The sequence below is a fragment of the Falco rusticolus genome, chromosome 7 (genome assembly GCF_015220075.1).
Source record: "Falco rusticolus isolate bFalRus1 chromosome 7, bFalRus1.pri, whole genome shotgun sequence".
Lineage (NCBI taxonomy): Eukaryota > Metazoa > Chordata > Aves > Falconiformes > Falconidae > Falco > Falco rusticolus.
Window position 1 is genome coordinate 49,818,908 of NC_051193.1, and position 15,839 is coordinate 49,834,746.

Consider the following 15,839-nt stretch of genomic DNA (forward strand, 5'->3'; position numbering starts at 1 on the left):
ATAACGACTAACAATTGTTCTGTAACAATTTTAAAGCTGTGAAATCAAAAAAGGATTCAAGAGGCTTACATCTTACTTTTAAGGAAATAAAAAAAGCACCCATGGATAAAGTAATAGTCATACTGTCAAAAAAAGGAAAGTAGTTAAATCAACTAACTAGAGATTACTTTTTTGTGTCAAATAAAATTGCCAGGCATATGGTCACACATAAGAAATGAAGCTTATCAAAACTTACGAAACTTACCAAAATATGTCATGGATTCCAAACAAAAAATTCATAGACATTATTTTCCATTGCCAAGTTTAGAGACTACACAATCCAATTTGCACACACAAAGACTAAATAAATAAAAATAAATGAATCCTCTATTTTTTCCCCTTTTTTTTTAATCCATCTATAGCTGCCTCCCGCGAGTTCCCTTACTTATTCTGATTGCTTTGCACTACACAGAACAGAAGCCATCTCAAGAAGTGCAGGCTCTCGCCTGAGAGCCATGGAGTCCTCACAGCAGAAAGGCATCCAAACCTTTCACCAGGAAAGGCCTGAAGCAAACTAAATTGGTCGGAAAAGGGGAGGAAGAGGAAGATGCCAGATGTTCAAAACACCTTCTAGCACTGTGGCACTCCCTCGTCTTGCTTCTCTCCCAGTTCTTGTAACTACTTCCTCATAACTGCTAATGAGGTCACCAAAGCCTAGCAGCTTCAGCTCTGCATCAACTGAGGTATATCTGCATCAAGCCAAAAACTAATGCAGGGAATCATACCACTAAACTAACATACTTTGCAATAAAGAATATTCCATAACATACATATATATACACACATACACACCCCACACATGTAATTTTACATTATACATATATGTGTTTACATCATTTACATATATATTATGTGTACATTCCAAATACACCATTATATACTTTACGGGAATACAGAACTTCCTAATTGTGTCAATGAAGATTCATGTTATTAACCATACCTACTTACATAAAACTGTTGCAAATTTGGTGACATAGCTACATATAAATGCAAATGAACATGCCCTAATGCTTGGTAAATGGGGTAAGGCATTTGTAAAAGTGATTTAATAAAACAAGGGGGTTTCTGTCTAATAATAATTAAAAATGGTCCTATCACTAATCATCTTTAAAGTACATAAGAAATAAAAGAGTGATGTGGGGAAGAAGACAGAAGACAGCAATTAGTGGGATGTGGAGGGAAAAATTGAAACTATCATCTGTAATACACTGGAAGTTATTTATAGATGTTAGTGTTATTTTCCATGTTCATCTTCAGGCCAGAGCTGAGATGACGAAACAGGTGTTTTGTGAAAATTGTTGAGCTACAGGCAGATTAATGGGTTTGCCCTTTAGACACTGCCTGGAAGTTTGCTGTGATGTACAGCGATTGGTTAAGTTACACTTCATAGTGAAACTTTTTGGAAGTGCATTGGAAAAGTTTGTATCTCTTGCTCAGGGATGGTGTAGATACATTTGACATAATTTGGATGACAAGGAACCTGCTGGTGATGACAACGAGTTTAGCATGACTGGGGCTATTAAAAAGCCCGGAGCTGCGATTCCCGGAAAACTTCTTTCACAGTAGCATCTTCTTCTGGTACAGCCAGCAACGGCGTAAAGATTTCCTGCGCAAGCCCCAGGACATAACGATATGTATAAACCAGATGCTACATTCGCAGCACCCTTTCTTTTGTAACGAAGTCGTTCCCTACTTGCCTGGTGCGCGGGCCCCCTCCCCGGGGCCAAGGCTGCCGCCCTCCCCCCCCCCGGGCCCAAGGCGGGCGGGCCGGTCAGCACCCTGGCTAGCTCAGCGCCGCCGCTGCCGCCGCCCCGCCCAGCCCCGGGCCGGGGAAACGGGTGGCGGTGACGATGCATCTTGTGCTCCCGCGACCAGTATCAGTCAGATGCTGCTAAGCTGGACTGGCGCTTGAATATCCTTTGTTGTCCTAGGGATATTCAAGGAGACTTCCGATTTATCGTTGCGGATTCCCACAAATTCCTCCAACACAGACGACTCCAGAAGACAGTTAATGTTATTTATCCTTTCCAAACATTAAAATTCCTTTGGCAACTATGGGCCATCCGCTTGATACACATGCCAGGCAAAACAGAGGACTCGAGTATTAAAGAATTAAAAGGAAGACAATATAATTACTGCCATTCAACCAAGTTCCCCTCCTTGTCAAAGTAACTTTTTCTGGCTACGTTATAGGCCAAACTTGTAAACGTAACAGTTACTACGGCACTTACACTTCTGGAAGACATCTAAGTTTGCACCACACAGCATGGTCTGTTTTTAAGAAACTAAAATAGCAGAAAATCAACAGATCACACATTAAATAATAGGTCCCAAAATATAACTGCAATTCAACTGAACCAATATTTCTCTAATTAGTCCCATAAGAATAATTTCTGACTTTATCCTGAAAGGTTTTTTACTAGGGAGGAAACAAAAATCAATTTTGTAGTTGATACTGAGATCAGGAAGTGGTGTAGCACCAACTTCATCAGCTGTCGGACTGCAACCAAGCTACACAAGTTCCAACTCAGATAAAAGAAGAGAATATACATCAAGGAGCAAGGAATAAATGGAAACATCACCTAACACATTACAGATGATCAGCCACTTTTGATAAATGCATCTGATGCGGCGCTAAGGCTATACCAACTACAGATGAGCAGGGAAATAAGTTCTATGGGAGAGCATAATACCTCTCTATCTGCTCATTGTAGGATTGCTGTTGGAATATTATATCCAGTTCCGGTGTTCACATTTCAAGAAAAAGCAAAACGATGCAGAAGAACAAAATATTAAAATACCAGAGTCTATGTATTTAGTGTCAAAATTATGAAGCTCAATTCCTCCAGATTATCTATTAAAAACGGCTTTAGACTAAGAAATTACAAAAGATCTTCATTCTGACATACAAAATCATACTGGTAAAAGGCTGAACCTTTAGATTACTTACAAACATAAAAAGATCTTCATGGTCTTTAATTTTAGTCAATAGAGATATTCCATCAGAATACTTCACGAAATATTTCACTGAATTCTGCATTACTGAAATTCTTAATTATATGATCTTATTCAACTACTGTTAGCACACGTAATTCAGAGAAGTCCTAGGGAAGCTGGTGTTATGCATGAAGTTAGCCTCAATAACCACCAGAGCTCCCTTGGTCTTAAAGCAGTCAGGCTGAGATAAGTGATGAGTATTTTATCTTTGAAAATTAACTATACGAGTATATTTCATTATGAAAATATAATTATCCCAGGCAAATTTAGTATGCTGAGACTGTCCTAAATCCACAAAAGTACTTTTCAACAGTCCAGCAATCAGCTGAAAAAATAAAGCGTGGCCTTTTATATATAAAGTGATATATATAAATGTATATATTGACATAATATATATATAGTGATATACATAAATGTATATATAAAAATGATGAGGCATAAGAATCAGCAAGTTTAAGTATTACAAACATGGGGATCAAGAGACTCTCAAAAGTTATGTGAATTTATTACACACAAAAGCAGCTAACAGTGCAAGCTCAAATTTTAGCTATCTGCCAAACACAAAATTATTCCTAAGAACACAACAGCAAAGTTTCCCAAAACCCATTACAGCCTTTCATTTCATCCTTACTTAAATAATAAAAAAAGTACTACGTTGGTATCATGTTTTAAGAAATACCTACTGTGTGTAAATAAAGATATTCAATACCAAATCTGTCAGAATTAAAGCTTGGGCTTTAAAAATAATCCTGGTTGTATTTTTTACATATAACCTGCTATATTTGTATATATTGAATATTTAAATGCTTGATCTATACAAATAAAATGTCTAAAACTAGATTAAATTTTACTTCACATTGAGCGCAGATTTAATTTTGTAGATATGGAAACAGTAACACATGACACCATAATGGCAAAAGTGCAATAACACTAAAATAATAGCAGTACTTGATAGGTTCTTGAATGTACTTATAAGAAACCCAATTCCATCAACAAAAGTTATAAGGGTTTGGGTTTGGTTTTTTTTTTGTTTTCCTTTTTTTTTTTAAATACACTGACAGCCATTACCTTTGTTTTAAGGATATTCAATTCTAAACTGTGGTGAGATACTTTTTCATTTTGAAATTATTATTTGAACAAAAATTAATTTCTACTCTATAAGAGAACATGCTGGATATGCAAACATATGGCAAGTGGGGTTATGAGGTTTCTATTGAGAAACAGGAAACAATGATATGGGTGAAATCTGTGTACACTTTTGTTTTATTAATACAAGGAACTAGAATAGTAATAATACAGGTAAGAGTAGTAATAACTGTATTCTTCTTTATTAAGAACAAGATTCCAGCTTCTACCTCTTCCAGAGCAAGGAATATAAGAGTACATTATAACATGTCAACACCAAATATGAGCAATATCTACTGCAGGGCTACTTGTATGGCAGGCCCTGGTCCTCACTCAGACCGTAAATCAATTCTGTCCAGATCACCACTCCAGGGGAAAAAAAAAAAAATAAAAAAAAATCAGGGAGCCGTTACATGGCGATACATGTTCTCAACAATAGAATTGAAGTATTACCTACAAACTCCCACAAATCAAGCAAAGTACAGTTGCTCCCTAATTGCAGAGGGAGGTCAAGGGAAAATTGACTCATCAAGGAAAGGTTGGTCCAGCCTTTGGAGATATGTACAGAAGAAGTACGGCCACATGATCAAGGTATCTGAGGCTCAAAACTTATGAAACACATACACCCAGTATGGACAACAGGGCAAAATGTCCAGGCTGAATTTTAGCATCTAGCTGAACTTCCTTCAAATCAACAGAGAAAGTAGTGCAACATGGCCTCAAAGCAGTCCTTCAGATAAGATGTTCCTCTTCCTCTTTCTTCTTCCCTAAGCTGACGATAGGGCAGAAAGACCTATCAGCTGAGCACCCAGGCTACAGTAATAGAAAGATCTGGTTACGACTAGATCTCAGCTGGACATTCAGGGTGAAGTTACACACAACAGCATGACCTAGGAAGAGTTATAAACCTATCTCAACAAAAAAGCAGTATAAACAACTCCCTTCTTAAAATCATTCTCTGTCAAATTAGCAAGCTGAATCACAGTAGCTCAGAGATCAATGGACACTAGAAAAGGCACAGGCGGAGGATATCATCTTCTGCTTATAAACAGCAGCTAGCTCTTAGACTGGTTCAACAATAATGTGCAATTTCATCCGCAGGAGCTAACACGTGAAAAATACAATTATATGTATGTATACCTACAAATAAATGACAGCCAGCACCAGGCAGTCAATAATGGAGCTTCCTTCCTGCATGCATTTGCTTTACTGTGGGAGGCTCACGGCTTGCTCCTCAGCTTCAGCATTGATTTCTTAGTTCTTGCCTAGTCAAGACGAGAACTGACTAGGCTAGCTAGCACATTTCTCCTGCAGGGCAATAAATACTTTCTTCACACTGCTCTGTCTTCTGATTCTTTCATGATTTTTCTCCATCCAGGCAAACTCTTCAACAGGTTTCCCCACTGGAAACACCATCTTGCTCAAAGCTGTAAAACTATCATTTCACCAATATGATCATGATTATCACAGTAATCTCTAGAGCCTGATGAAACAGCAAATACACTTTATGCAGAAAAAGAATCATGATCCAATATAAATTCCTCCTCTCCTTCAGCTCTCAGATTATGACATGCCAATTTGTTCTAAGCTGACTCAACTTAGGGAATTATACTTTGATTTTATAGACTACTGGAAACAGAAAATTAAAGTGTCACATACGAAGGCAGGGCATTCAACAAAACTTCAGGAGTAGCACAGTCATTCCTCACCTAATACAATTTCAACCAGTTGATAATGCCCCTTTTGGATCTGTTTAAGTCAGGAAGCTGACAAATGGAAAGCCAGGAAAATATTTATTTCAGACAGTAAATAACTCAATATAGCATTATATAAAACAAAACAACAATACAAGTACATGCTAAAAAGTCACCTGTTTGATGCTGAAAAGAATGCTCTATTTATAGATCATTGTCCCCCTTTTTTAAATACTTCAACAGCGTGAAGCTAAACAGACATACTTAATTTGCTCTGAAGTCATAATGCTCACCAAGAGTAGCATTTGAAGCATTACAATAGCAGTAAACAGCTGCAACAAGACACATCCTGCTGATACACCACACAACAAAGCAATCTCATTCTTACTACGCTGCTGAAGAACAATGTTTCAAATAAGTGTTGCTAAAACCCTCACAAAATGTTAATATCCTAAGAGACTGCATGACAGAAGCAATAAATGCTATCTGAGAATTATCTGGGAAGTGATCGAGAGCAGAACACACCCCCTCTTTCAGAATCAGTAAGCAGTTGCTGACTGGAGACAGTTCCCAAGTACTGAAAAGATGCAAAGTCTGAAAGGCAAGATCTTTCCTAACTGTAACTGTGGGTAAGTCCAGTGGAACAAGTGCATTAACACACAATACAATTTTTGTGTAGCTTCAGTTGTGAGAGAAGTGCCATCCATAAAAACCCAGCGAGCCTTCAACTCTTCCAGCTGCCCAGAAGCTTCTCTTGCACTCAAACACAAGGATAAGCAACATACACATTTCTCTGAAAGTAAGAATTACCAGATGGAGTTCATCATCAACGCAAATAACCTAATTCTCAATAATTGATCAATATCTTCAGAGACGAAACAACAGAATGAAACAGCATTCCAGCGATGCTTTTCATCACAGAATTGCTCTCAACCATGTAGCACAAGAACCACAGAAAAACATGCCTGAACATAACAATGAACACATTTTTGAATTCTTAAACAGATACAGTTTTGCGAAAAATACTACAGACTTATTCGGTTTCCCAGTTTCCCCTCCTTTCCCTCTCTGCTCTCAAATACAGTCTTTCCCTTCTCCCCAGAAATTCCTCAAGGTTTTCAAAGATTTGTCTCCATTAACTGAAAACCAAATTTAAATAATAAGTTATTGAAAGTTATGACTTGCACAACATCTCAAAAATGGGAAAAAGGTACTCAACAAGATCAAGAGGTGAAGTGTCAAAAGATAAGATTTTATTGTTTAAATTTTCCACTACTTAGGTTTCAAGATTAGTGACCTTAAGCTAATACAGGAAGGAAAAAAGAAAAAAAAAAGACTATAAATTTAAACTGCTAAGAATGGCACTTCAATTTCATAAGCAGCTTAAAAATAAACCCAAGTTACTGGATTCCCTGAAAAGCATACTACTTAACATCTAGCACCGAAGGGGAAGAAAAACAGAGAGGGAAAAAAAAGGAAAGAAAAAAAACAAACTTTAAAATTAGTAAATATGATGTCTTTTTAAAGAATAAGTAAAAGATGGGATGATATTTTCATAGAAGTAATTCTGAAAGAACATATAAGATACAGTTACTAAAAGCCACACTACATAGTATTCAATGTTTCCAACATAGAGAAGGAAGTTAACTTTTATTCTACCACTGTGTGACACCGAATACAGTACTCTCTATGGAAACAAACAAAATGAAACTGCTTTGTTTAATTATACTCTCTCATCCATTTTTATTTCCTCTTCTTAAAGTTAACATGTTTAATTCCCTTTTAAGTAGTCTAGATACTAAACAGTTAAAAGAAAAAAACAAATAAAAGATTACCCATTTGAACGAGTTCCTTTCAGCCCAATCACTGACAAGAAATCAAGTTGATACTAAGTAACTTTTAAACACACATGATCTGTAGCTCTGGGATTCCTTAACATACACCTTGCATTTAGTCAATTTTGCACGTCTTAATTCTTGCCCATCAATACTTTTAACAATTGGTCCATCAGACTGATCTGCCAGATCCATGACGCAACACACTGCTCTCCTGAGATCGATCAAACAAAGCTCAGGTTTCTCTGTCATGAGGAAAGAGTGTTTTAACAGAATGAGGGAGGAAGGACAGTGGCTGGTCCACATACAACACATCCCTGTGAGACCACGATCCTGGTGTCTTGTACTGAAAAGGCAGCTGTTTCTCCTCCCCTCTAGTCAAACACAAAGGCTTTGTGTAGTGCTTTCCCAGAGCAGGGTAAAGAGACAACGCAACACACAGGAAGAATACACAGAAACTGTCACCCTCCTGTTGTAAAGTATCAATTCATTCCCACTAGATAAACAAATCTTAGCTAACACAGAAAACACAGTAGTATATTAATATACCATATAGTGCAACTCCATACACTAAGCAAATGTTTAACCTTCTGTACTCATATCTAGAACTGCTAAAAAACTCTGCTCATCTCCCTCTTTTGTCACATTCAAAAATCCTTCTTGATTTGATCAGTCACACTGGAACAACCTCTCTGGAATTTGTGATGTTAGAGGTAACAGAGCCTGCAGCACGCAGCAGCAGTACAGTGACTACACTACATCTGAGCAACATCACAACATTCCGGTTGCTCAATTCGCTCTTCTCATTCTAACCCCATCATTTCCAAAACAAGAAGTCTAAAAAAATGCTGAACTTGATGAGCATAATGGTACATCGGAAATATATCAGAAAAGAACAAAGTATCTGTCAGAGATAATAGGTACCATCTTCACATTTTTGAACTATGGTATCTTGATGCACTATTTTCAAAATAACTTTTGACCAATGAATATCCATACTACTGTAGTCAAACTTTCCTATATACAATTTTTTGACAAGCCAAACAAGTATGCTAATAGGCATACTTCTGGTTTAAGAAGTTAAAAAACTCTTAATACTTTAAGTGTAATTTGCACCATAAAACAAAGGAATCATCATCAATGAAGTATTCTGTGCAATTTAACACAGAATTAAAATGTCAGGTATCTTTGTACCGTGAGTTCACATTGTTAAGATCCCTCCAAAAAAACCTACAAAAATCAAACAAGACCAGCAAAATAAGCTCGAATCTTCTGTTTTCGCCGTTACAACAACTAACGTAACCAAGCATAACACAAGCATAGCATGTGTTCAACAGAGGTACAGCATTAACTACGCAGAATATATTTAAAAGCTGCTCGTTTTTTCCAGAGCCACAACATGGAAACTAATCACTCACTCTGAGGGTAACATTATTTTAAAATAAATAGAGTATGGTTTATTTCAGGGCTCTCAACCATCCTCTCAATATAGCTTACTAATTCTGAACATTTAAACTTGAAATTCAACTGGTTCTGCACATACAGTCTAACTAAGAAAGCCACTACAACCTATTTTATAGCTCATTTCCTATAGTCTTGATTATAAATACAGTAGAAAATTCTCAAAAGGCTGTGCTATAGTCAGGGGTCTTCCCTTTGTGTCCATGTCCCCCTCTCCCGAGGACAACACGCTAATATTATTATTTGCAAACCCCGTTCACACTAGCAGTTGTTCTCAACAGCTCTGGCTGACACCAGAGGTCAGAAACCTCATACCCATCTTTGTCCTCTCATCGCTTCTGCTGGAGTGACAACAGAAGTGCAAGGATGCAGCTGCAGCTCCAGAGATCATCTGTAGACTCAGGAACAAGGTATTTCCCCGTTTCCTTTTTTTTCAAACTAAAAGTATGTGTAAAAATGCTTGTGAAATTCCTTCCACATGCAGTTTACATGTTTACTATTATCACCGTAGCGAGTGCATCCGCGGCCTAGCCAGGCATATCTGTATTCATATATTGATGCAACTGCCGCTAATGGCTCCAGCACTTAAAGCGCCAGACGACAGACAGCCCGATGCCCCCATCCAGCCTTGCCCACATATGCATCCGTTACACGCATGCCGCAATTAAGGACTGGAAATATAGCTGCAGCTATTTTAAAACAGGGACGTTTCGCCATCGGAACACGTAAATATCTACCGCTTGCCTTCCTGCAGCAAGTGGGAGGGACAAAAAAGATCTCGTGCCTATAAATTTGAATTCTCCGTAGAGGCCGGGGCGGCGGTGCCCGCTGCTAGAGCCCGCCGGACCCGCTGACCTTAACTCGGCGGGGAGGGCCGCCCCGTCCCGCCCGCGCTCCCCGCGCTGCAATAAGCCCCGCTCGGGGCCCCCGCAGCTCCCGCGCCCGGCGAACTCCCTCTCCGGCGGGGAGCGAAACCGCGACGCGGCCCCACGCAGCCCCGCCGCGCCCGGCCGGGCGGCAGAGGCTCGGCCACCGAAGCCCCAGAGCCGCGCCCCCGTGAAGCGGCCGCAGCGCCCCCCGGGGACACCCTCGCCCGGCCGCCGGGGCCCGCGCCGCGGGGCGCGCAGGAGTAACGGCGACGGCCGACGCGTAACACCGCGGCTCCTCACCTGGAACGGGGCCGAGGAGGCGGCGGCGGCTCCTCGGGGCGGCGGCGGCTCGGCGAGTCCCTGCGGAGCCCGGTGCCCCCGGCCGCCGCGGGGGATGGTCTGCACGGAGCGGGGCGGGGGCTAGAGCGGCGCCCCCCGGCCCAGCCTCCGGCTCAGCCTCCGCCCCATGGCGTGCGGCGCGGTCTCTATGGCGACTGCGGTGCCGGGACGGCGCCGGCCTGCCCGCGGGGAGGGACGACGGGTACGCGCAGCGCAGGGGGACGCTCAGGGGGTCACGGAGGGGCCCGCGGCCTTCTCCGGCGCGGTTAACCCCCTCGCGGCCGCCGCCGCCGCCATCCCTGCGGCAGTGCCGGCCGCGCTCCCCCGCGCCGCCTCCCCCGCTCTCGCCCGTCCTCAGCCGCGACGCCACCAAGCTCGCTGTCCTGCGGGACGCTGCCCACATCCCCTTTCCGGAGCGGTGATTGGGCAGCCGCGGAGATTCCTCCCGGCTGATTGGTTTTCAGGCTCATCAATTAGGACAGCGGAGGCGGGCGCACCTGGAAACGGCGCTGTGTGCGAGGTTGGTTGAGAGCCGCCGAGACCCGCTGCCAGCCACGGCCACCCCCGCGCCGCCGCGGGGCCGAGGTGCGCGCTGGGCGCTGTAGTCCCGTCGCGCGCTGCTTCCCGCCGAAGCTGTGAGGGGGCGGCGGGCCGTGCCCGTGGCGGGGGCCGTGCCCGTGGCGGGGACCGTGCCCGGCCCGCGGCGCTCCCCGCCGCACGCTGCTCCCCACCGCAGCGCCCGCTCAGGTCCGGGGGCGAGCTGCGTCCGCCTTGCAGCACCGGCCTCCGCCTCAGCGGCCCGGCCTCGGCCGTCCCCGGGCCTCATCGGCGAAGCAGCCCTCACCTCGAGGATGCCCGAGACCTTCGCGGGCCCAGGCCGCTGCCCTGCGGCCTCCACCGTGCCGCGGCGGGGCGTGAGGGCTGAGGAAAGAGGCTGGCGCGGAGGAGGAGGGGGCGAGGTCGGCCCCTCGAATCGCCTCAGGGACTTCTGGGCCCTGCAGGGACAAACGCTGCCCTAATGGCACAGCAGGGCTGTCCCCAGCGGGTCCCATGCCGCGGCACTAGGAAGCGGTCGATGTACCCCACGCAGGGGCCAGTGCCCCCTTCGAAGGGAAGGCTTCGTCAGGCAACGGAGCGGGCACTCCTTGGTGGGTGCCAGCCAGCGTGTTGCACGGCCGCCGACAGCATGCGACAGTAGGCGTTTGTAGGCCACGGTGCTAGCCCAGAGGCTGGAGTCGTCTGGCAGATGGCAGCTAGGAAAGATCTGTGCTGTGATGAGGGGGTATGGACAGATTTGCTGTGCTTGCAGCAGCTCATACAAAGTGAGTAAACACACCGCAATCCTCCCCTCATGCGAAGTTTCCTTAAAAAAAAAAGAAAAAGAAAAAAAAAAAGAGGCGCTTATTTCCCTGCTGTCAGGCAGATAAGATGATGCTAGTGTGACTAATGTAAACCCTTTCTTCATGCGTCACAAGGAGATCAGAGTCAAAGAGTAAATTTAGAAAACAGTATCTCCTACTGCTGCTGCTTTATGAATAGGAAGATCTTAGTGCTCGTCATTTACAAATGGAATTACCCAGCAGTGGGAGCTGTGAACCTAAGTGAGCCCAAACAGTTGTGACTTGCTCAGTGTCAACTTCAGCCAGATGCTCCTTCATTCACAAAGTGAACTGCCTCAAGCAGCAGACCACCAGTCATTGTGGTGTGGATAAACACTGGTGATAAGCATATATTCTTCTGTGTATAGAGGGTGTATGTGTGTGTTCTATATCCCAAATAACAGCTGAAACAGTTAATAAGAAAGCTTATATTATGAAGAAATGTTCATTTTGTCAATGGAAATGAGCCAACCTCGACTGAAATAGGTGAGGAGGGTTTTTTCTTCTTTTTCATTTTTTTTTCAGTACTACATCTTTTCCCCAATTGCAAAACGGAGTTACGAGTTACTTACTATTAATAGACATTCACAGTTTCTGAGATGGAAAATATTCTGTTGGAGCTACTTATTCTTCCAAATCTGTCTTGAAGGCATTGCAAAAGTGACAATTATTCTAGGATAGGCCTGCTTCTTATACCTACTCTTATGCACTAAACAAATAATTTTTCACATTCCCTCTAAAGTAGACATAATTTTTCCTCCCAAACTATAATTGTGGGTAGATGAATGCCCTAACCACCTCTTATGTTAATGCCAACAAAACTCATTGTGTGTTAGATGTAACGGGGAGCTCATGAATATGAATCCAACTTTGAAGACTACTTTATTGTTCCCCAAATAACTGATGTATTGCCTGAGGTGTACAATTCTTCAGGAAAATTTTCTGAATCAATTAAAAAGAATGGAAAGGCTTTAAATATCCTGTTTATCTGGTTTGTCTGTGTACCTGTTTATCATTGCTAATCCAAGGGGCATAGTTTCTCCTATCACTTTGTAACTTCACAAATTAATACATTTTCTAATATAACCACATTGTCATGCACAATATCACAGAAATCATATCATGACTACGTTCCTTCTTAGCATACTGTAAGTCAGCCTGCACACTGCAAGCTTTAAAAGACTGAATAGCCTTTCCCTCCGTCATCAGTTAGTTTAAAAGTTACAGTGATCTGTTAGTTTTCAAATTACCAGGAACTCTTCATAAGCAGACAAAACCTTAATGGCTCAAGTAAGTCAAGCAGGGAAAAAAATAAACTAAAGCTGAGTCTTCTCAAAAGGAAAATCTGTTTCCACATAAGTGCAGGAGGTCTTTACAGAAAAGATCTAATCTTTTTTAATTCACTGCTCCAGAAATATACCAAAAGGTTCTTCAGGGCTTTCTGTTCTATTTTGGTTCAAAGATGACGGTAAGTATCACAGATACCAGTGTTTCCTCTGTCAGTGCAAACTTGCAGAATATCTTCACCACAATAAAAAAAAATCAAAACAAAACAAACAAACAAACAAACTCCATAACATTAAAATCTCTATGTAAATATGGAATCAAGCTATTCTAGCTTTTTTGTGGTAGTACAGGTAGTTAAGCTTAGATGCATAGAAAAGGTTGCCCTAAGCCACAAACTGTCCTATGCCCTTTATGGAGGTTTTACCCTGTTCTGATAGGGTATCTCAATGTAAAAACGTGCTGCTTTTTGCAGCGTAAGTGTGACCTTGATCTTATCTTTTAGCCAGTTCTATTTTGTTGCTCTATCTGGCTTTATGTGGTAATTATCTGGTATTCCATAACATCCCATTAACAAAAGTTTTGGATGCAGGGGGAGTAAAAGGGGGATTAACTGTAAAAAGTGCCTCTAAATAGTATCTACTCTTTCTGCCGTTAGAGACAGACTAGAGGGCCAGGTGGATAACTGGTCTGACCCTGCAGGGTGTTTCCTATGTTCTGAAGTATCTGTATTTTTTGTATGGGAGTTTATCGTGCAGCCTTTGAATCTATATCAAATGTATGTGAGTGAGGAGCCATCTGTGAATCTCCATGGAATGACAATGAGCATCCTAGGTCCTCCTATAAAACCAGACAGCTCTTGCAAGCATATTCAAGTGAATATATATTCATGTTCAAGCACAGCACAGCTAAACATTTAACTCTGATGTGGCTGTGAATTAATCTAGTAATTTTAGTTTACTAGTACTTATGTAGAAAGAAAAGGGGAAAGAAGAGGAGCTTCTAACTCCAATCTGTTGCAGATCTCTGAGTCTATTCCTACTATGAATATTCTCTGGAAAGTGAATTCTCATCAGTACATTTTACTTGTCTGTGCATGTAAACAGTATACCTAGGTATTTCTTCTTAAAACAATTACATTGCTTTCATTATTCCTGAGAAACACATTGAAATTAAGTTAACATTTTATCATAAATTATACCAAAAATGTTACTTTTATAAATAAATTATTACAATCACAGGAAGGGGAAAATCATTATTTGCATTAGCAAAGGTTCAGATCTTGCCAAGAGGTGGATTTCACCTTGGGATGGAGAAGAACAAGTCCTGGAAACAACTGTCTTCTAGTTTAACTTTTCTGAAGTCAAAATGATTGTATCAGCAGAAACTTTAGTCTGTTACTTCCAAATTAGAGGGAAAATAAAGTTACTTAGCAACAGCTGTAAACCGCTACAAATGGACACCTCTGTGTTTGTTGTGAAGTATCTCAGGTGGTGCAAAATAAATCAGTAAAGCAGACTGTCTTGTCTTAGTTCAATCCTAAATGTCTAACGTGGCTGTAGACTGCAAGGATACAAAGGAAGAGTACTGTAGGACAACTCTGAAGTTGGAGGAGAAGCCCAATCAACACTACGCATCCAAACTTAATGCAGAAATTACCCCAAATTCCAAATTCCTGACCAAACTTTATTATAACCAAGTAGTTGCTCTAGAAAGCTGTGAACAAAAACAAGAGAGAAAAATTTAGTTGTGCTGATATATGCACGGCATATGCATGGCAATACAAGTTTGTATGAAAAATAATTCCCAGTCTTATAAATATGTTCTTCCATATCTAATATAGCTTCAGTTTAATAATAAGCATTAAATCACCTGATGAAGCAATAAATAGGACTGCTCTGAATTTTAAAAATGTAGAAACAATTCTGTAAAGACCAAAGTGACAGTAAACTATTTCTGGACACAACTCTAGCTTTTATGATTTTTTACTTAAAAAAGAAGAGAGAATGAGAACATACCTAGATATAAACTCCCAATATCTATCTTTCTTGTTTGAGGGACAAGATCAGAACTTCCAGGATTGTCTGTAGATGGAACACAACTTTCTAGTGTGTCAAGTTCTGCTTTCATAAGCATCATAAATGAGTAATGATGGAAAAGTAAGTTGGCTTTCCTGGAAACCTTCTTCCTTATGGGGTAAGGGAAATGTGAGAATTTTCATCAGAGGTTTTTTGTTTGGGTTTTTCTTTTTTTTTTTTCTAAATGGAATGATTTAATGTTTCTTCAAGGAATCTTTAAAAATTAAAAACCACACCTATACAAAAAGATGCATATATATGCTGATGGAGAAGGGTGACATGATTAAAAATGTGTAAGACCTTCTGAATTCTGCTGTTATTTTCTTCAAATATGTATGGGAGTACATGATTCATCCTGCAAAGTACAGACTCCTTGATTTCAAATATTTTCATTGGAACTTCTTTGCCTAGATGTCAGGGTGTTGAGATTATTTATTTATTTCTGTATGAGCCAGAAGTTCTGAATAATGTTTCTGCTTAGCTGACCACAGAAGTAGGAGACAAAGCTCCAGAAAGCTTTTTGGAGAGTCAGAAATCAAATGATTGTCAGAAAAGAGAAGAGAGAAAAGGAAAAAAAAAAGGGGGGGGGGGAAGGAGGAGAGAGGATAGATAGCAAGATGCACAGACTTTATAAGTATTCATTCCCAAGAGACGGAAAATTCATAGGTTTGGTTGATCAGTAAATTAACATCCACCAAGTAATAGAATTTGTTTAAAATTATAAGTAAAACTTAATACA

The 15,839-nt window shown here is 41.2% G+C and overlaps 1 protein-coding gene across 2 annotated transcripts in view; it reads right to left on the reverse strand.

Annotated features, from left to right (window-relative positions):
• Positions 1–10,716, reverse strand: part of TTBK2 (tau tubulin kinase 2) — a 104,814-nt gene extending 94,098 nt beyond the window's left edge. For both annotated transcript variants that reach the window (XM_037395198.1, XM_037395197.1), the window contains exon 1: positions 10,321–10,716. The gene's annotated coding sequence lies outside the window, so the exon portion shown is untranslated. The remainder of the gene's footprint in view (positions 1–10,320) is intronic.
• Between the last annotated feature and the right edge of the window lie 5,123 nt (positions 10,717–15,839).